At 33.8% G+C, this 5819-nt stretch overlaps 1 long non-coding RNA gene across 5 annotated transcripts; it reads left to right on the top strand.

The window, feature by feature from the left end:
• Nucleotides 1-1223: 1223 nt before the first annotated feature.
• On the top strand, nt 1224-4817 carry LOC110865585. Of its 5 annotated transcripts, XR_002550838.2 has the most exons (7): nt 1237-1676; nt 1778-1915; nt 2718-2810; nt 2930-3018; nt 3158-3192; nt 3708-3822; nt 4530-4817. It is a non-coding gene; the product is annotated as an uncharacterized LOC110865585 (long non-coding RNA). The 5 variants fall into 5 exon arrangements; XR_004868767.1 differs by having other exon boundaries at nt 1224-1676; nt 1775-1915; nt 2930-3192; XR_004868766.1 differs by having other exon boundaries at nt 1232-1676; nt 1783-1915; nt 2930-3192.
• Nucleotides 4818-5819: the final 1002 nt, after the last annotated feature.

Raw genomic sequence — 5819 nt, 5'->3', positions numbered from 1 at the left:
AGACGCTACGAGATTGACTGCGGCAATATCCAAGGGGGAGATTGTTAGTGCATTATTGTCTATCGCCTTCGTCAATCCAAGCCGTAGCAAGAAACCGAAGAATGCAAGACTTGATGATGTTACTAGTTAGTAAAGGCAAGGTGGCAATTGTGTAAATAATGAGACTTCTCATTATAACCTTGTGCCTATAAATAGGAGCTTTAGGTTTAAAGTTAAAGACTTTGGCTCATTTGTGATTTTGGAGATTCAAGTCTAGAGAGAGAAAACTCTCTCTACGTGATTCTTGTATCGTACACGTCATATTCTTCAATAAAATCACGGTTCTAGTACGTTATTGTGTGTTCGGTCACGCACGTTCACGAATTCCGCACATCGAACGTTCGTTACGCAATCGAACGGTATCAAAACCGGTCCTACATCAACAATCAAGTTTCATGACTAATTATTTAGCCAATTTTAAACATTTTTCTTAAGTTCATATATCAATTTTCACATCACATTCTGGATTTACTTCTAGTAATTCAATTACACTCGTTACATAATCAAATCCTTAGTGTTCTTCATCATTCTTAAAAACCCATTAAACACCTAAGTAGTGATTATGAGTTTTGTCAACATGAACACAATTTCAATAGTTTATTAACTAGGGTTTGTTTCTAATCATACATTCATTCTAATTTCACCCAAATAACTATCATTCAAGCTCAAATTTCGAATTTCAAGTGTTCATCAAGAACTTGGAAATTTGACATACCTTAGGATCACTTCACTAAGGTGATCACGAATTCATGCTTGGATTTCAATTTGAGACTGATTTGGCCCTTAAATTTGTCAATTTTTGAGCTTGCTAGGGTTTACGTGGGGAGCCCCTGGCTTCTCTGGATAGTTCGACCAGAACACACACTTAAAGTGTGTGTTTTGGTGTCTAGTATTTTAATTAAAACAAACTTGTTTCAAGTTTGCTATAATTGGTCCCTATACTTTAATCCAAGTTACATAGAGTGTTATATTTAACCAATTGTCTTTATTATTACAAGACAACTAACTAACTAGGTTATTTATTCCTAGTTAGTTTATTTTGTTCATTACTAACATTAAATTTTTAAATATAAAAATTTGTATTTTCGGGGTGTTACATGCAGCCACAATGAGGTAGTGTATTTGAGCCTACGAAACACATCTAACCAAATCAAATGTGTTCATATTTGAATTTTACTATTGATGATGTTGCTTTCGGTGCTATTCTTTAATAGATTGATTTGGGTTTGTTTGTTTCTATCAATTTTGTTGCTTTATGTTATAGGGACTTTTGGGGTTTTTTATGGGTTATATTGAAATAAACAATTTAACATGTTTTAGTTAGCGTCTGTAGTTGTCGACTTTTTGGTGCAAATTGTAACAGAGAGACAATTAAATGGGCGGTGATGATATAAGAAAATCCTCTATTTTCGTTGTTTTGGCGTGGCAATTTGATGATTTGCAGCCACAATGAGGTAGTATATCTGAGCCTTCGAACACACGTCTAAGTAAACCAGATGTGTTCATATTGAAAGTTTACTTTTGATGGGTGCCGGTTACTCTCATCGATTGATCTAGAAGACAGAATGGGAGACTTGAAGGTGATCTTGAACAACCGCAGCCTCAGACACTTGAATCGGTATTCCGGCGAGAGTTCGGTAAGCTCTTATCACCTGCATGTCTCTATTTTCCTATAGATTGGATCATATAGTAACAAAAGAATCCTAAATCGCTATATTTACCTTTGTTGAAATAGAAGTACAGGAAAGAGGAGCAGAGAATATGTGTGAGAAACATCGATTCAAGTTTGATTTCTTCGATTTTCCTACTACAGATTCAAACACAATGGAGACGATTAGGAGAGCATTGCACGCAGTTTCATGGTACTCTAATGATCGTAAGCTTCCTTCAAGTCGATAGGCAATTTTGTAGTCCCCTTTTTATTTACCCTAATTTTTTCGTTTGATTGAAGCTGTCAACTAGAGTTAGCAACCATTATACAGTTTATATGTTTTAATTACCTCATCTTTTACTTTCTTTATGGTGAGGGTTTCTAATGTTTAAATATTGAATACAAATTTTTTTATGTAATTATTAATGATTATAATTAATATTAAAACAGAGAGATGTGGGATACATCAAGGAAAGGTCTATTGAGCTTGGTCCGCAAGACTGCACGTCATCTTTTACTTAAGATAATGCAGGATATCAAATCATCAATAAATAATAATTAGAAACTTTCTGGATATGCGTCCAGATGGATGAATTGGCATGCTTTGCATGAGGAATGATAGCATTAGGGTCATATGGTTATGGTCCTGATGATTCCAGCAAATTTTTAAAATTTGACACAAGAGGTATTATGTTAATTCTTCACCATTAATAATAAAAACAAGTTCTTTTAAGGATTGTCCTTTGTTATAAAAAATCATTTGCACCAGAGGTGTGAGGTGGTCAGGAGAACGCCTCACGACCTTGAGATGGCGCTTCATACACATTACGTCGAATTTAGGGCCCATCGAATTGAGGTCAGAGTTCGATTGTGAGAAAATTTAAAGTCATAGGTGCAGACACAATTGCATATTCAAAAGAAATTAAATTTCAGGGGCAGTCTGTGGATTTGGATTTATATGGTAATAAACTGCAGGGTTTTTTTATTTATAAGTGAATGACAGTGCATTTTTTTTTTGTACAAGTAGGTGTCAAAGACTTTTGGAAATTAAAGACAGGGTGTCAGTGATAAGGATTACAATTCTACAAAACTGAATGAAGATTTTGCTACTTTGGAACATGTTAGTTTAGTCTTTTAGTGTTCTGATTACTTTAACCATACTGATGGTCTTTTCTTATAAATTTAATACTTTAGTGATGTTCATTTGTCTTAATTATCTAAGAACATGTCATTTACAAGGTATTGAACTTATCCTTCTCGGTGAAGATGTACATCAACATGAATTCCCCAAAAAGATTAAGATGAAGTTTCGTTCTCTACAACAATCGGTAATTTATTTTAAAGTTTTATTATATACCATTCATCTTTAAACATACATTTATTTATTTTTGAGCAGTGTTAACTTTTTTACGCTTACGGTTAATGTTTGTTTTTTTTTTTTGTCATATATATTGCTCGGTTGGCTAGGACTGGAGATTCAGTGCTAAAGATAAAGAATTTTGGTAAGGGTTACCCCATTTGTTCTATAAATTCATTAAACTTATTATGGTAAGTTTGGCACCGGGTGACATACTGATTGCTGAATCAATTTTCTTAAAGGAACGCCCGTGGGCTTCACAACATTTAGTAATTATAGATTATTTAAAGTACCATTTAGTAGTCTTAGATTATGAAGATTTAATCACAGTAAGGGTATGTTTAGTTTATTATGAATTGAAAATATTCCAAAAGTAAAGGAAATTTTTGGACTTCATATAACCGTTGTGTCCTAATCTACTGAAACATTTGTAATTCTCAACTTTAATAGGCTTGCTTTTGTTTGGTAGAAGCACCATGGATGTGAAATAAAGGGTTTGGTTATTGCCTATGTAGAGCCGCCTAAATCCTATATCCAATATGTTGTTTTTAGACATTTTTAGTGTTTTATGATTGGCTCTTGTCACCAGCAAGAAACTTTTTTGTTTCGGTATCTATTTCTATGAGAATCCATGTAAACTTTGTCATTTGCTTTCTACAGGAATATGGTATCAAGGGATTTCCATGATATCTAAGTATCTGTGCCTGGAAAACCTCTTGTTGATTACCAAGGAGCTAGGGAAGCAAAACCAATAGCAGAATTTGCATTTTCACAGGTCATCATATCGAATTTTAAATCTGCTATTCGTTAGACAATGAGTAGTGGTAAGGGTGAATAATGCCCCCACCCTTGGGCGTTTTCCGCCATGTAGCAGTCCAGTCAGCAAGGGGCATTATTGGGTGTTTTTTCTAAAATAGGTATAGTGGGGATGTGGGTATTATGTTGAAAAGTGGTGTAAAGAATTAAATAAAAAAATTAACCAAAACAAGGGGATTGGCCAAGAAAAAGAGGGATACATTTGATTGGCCAACCAACTTGCTATTTAGCGTGATTCAAAGTACACCTGGAGGGCATTTTTGTTAAATCACGCTCAATCACGCCATGGGGGTGGGGGGAGCGTTTTTGGGGGAGAATCACACCGGATCACATACCACTACGCATGGTCTTATAAAACTGTTACCTTTTTCTGTTTCTGTATGTTGAAATGTGTTGTCATGGAGTAAAACTGTTAGGATGCTCTCTAAATTTTGACAAGAATTTGTATGTTGGTGGTTTGAGTCCTCACAAATCACCATCATTCACAAGTCACAACTATTTTCATTACAGTTTAACCCTGTCACAATAAAGGTTGGCATGAAGAGATTAGTTTTTATATTAATTAACATGTCTCACTGAATTAGACTCTGTCTTGCGCCTGTCATCGGTAATTCATATTGCGTGCTTTACTGTTTGAAGTATTCATAGATAGTTTACTGTGCACAGGTCAAGGCACTCCTAAGTGGAAAAACAACAGGAGGATCAAGTGAGAAATTAGAACCAAGTTTATCAGTCGAACTGAATTCGCGTAATTTTGACGAATTGGTTGTTAAAAGCAAAAATCTCTGGATGGTGGAATTCTTCGCACCCTGGTATTCATTCTATGCTTGAGTTGTTTCTTTAGCAATGTGTTTTCCAAATGCCCTTATTTGTTGACTGTAATACATTGAATATTCTCCAAACCTTGTGATCGCGCCCCACTGGGATTTGAATAATTTTGTTTTTTTTTTCCAATGTGCGTCTTTTTACATAGTACTAAATTTGAATCAAAGTAAATAATATGGTTTTGGTTGAAGCCCGCGTATTACGCGGGCATTAACCTAGTTACATAATATTTCTAAAATCTTAACTCGTTATATAAGCGTAGATACTAATATGGAGCTAGCACATTTGGTAAAGGCTTATGTCTCTTAGAGGAGATACCCTAAATTTAAACCTAGACAAGGATGTAATTTATATTTATATTAACGATAGCCATTCAAAATAATAATAATAATAATAATAATAATAATAATAATAAACACTTATTTTACTGATTAAACTGGTTGGGCCGGTCACAAAAACCAAATAACATTATAATCAATTCACTAAATTTTTAAAAAATATATATTAAAGAAAAACTAAAAAAAAGTCATCTAAAAACAACCTTAAAAATAAGGGGAAATCTCGAACCTAGCTAAGAATTGGTCAATATTTCGAAACTAGCCAAAGGAAACATCTTGTAGAGACGCTACCACGTTGCTGAAACGTCTTGACAATGGACCAATCACTGGCTGCCACGTGTCCGACAACGCTGAAACGTCTCAGAAGTCTTAGCTGAGACGTCTTAACATGGCTTGAGACGTTTCCACACGGCTTCATATGGTTTGAGACTTTTCCACATGGCTTAAGATTTTTCCACATGGCTTGAGCCATTTCCACATGGCTTGAGCCATAAAATAACATTTAACTCTTTATAAAATTAACCTTAAATTACGTTAAATATATATAAAATTAAATAAAATAGTTGATTGTTAGGATTTTTCATATTTTTAAAGTTTTTTACTTATCTTAAGTTTTAAAGTCTTTTAGAGTTCTTATACACACATACATACACACCATGTTGTAATACATATGAGAATTTCAAAAGAATAATTTTTCATAATCTTAAAAGTTTTAGTAATTAAAAGTTTTGTAACATAATACGATTACTTAAAACATATTTTCAATTTTTAAACTAATCTTCCTCACGATTTT

The sequence above is a fragment of the Helianthus annuus genome, chromosome 1 (genome assembly GCF_002127325.2).
Source record: "Helianthus annuus cultivar XRQ/B chromosome 1, HanXRQr2.0-SUNRISE, whole genome shotgun sequence".
Taxonomy (NCBI): domain Eukaryota; kingdom Viridiplantae; phylum Streptophyta; class Magnoliopsida; order Asterales; family Asteraceae; genus Helianthus; species Helianthus annuus.
This window is presented reverse-complemented; position numbering and strand designations above follow the sequence as displayed.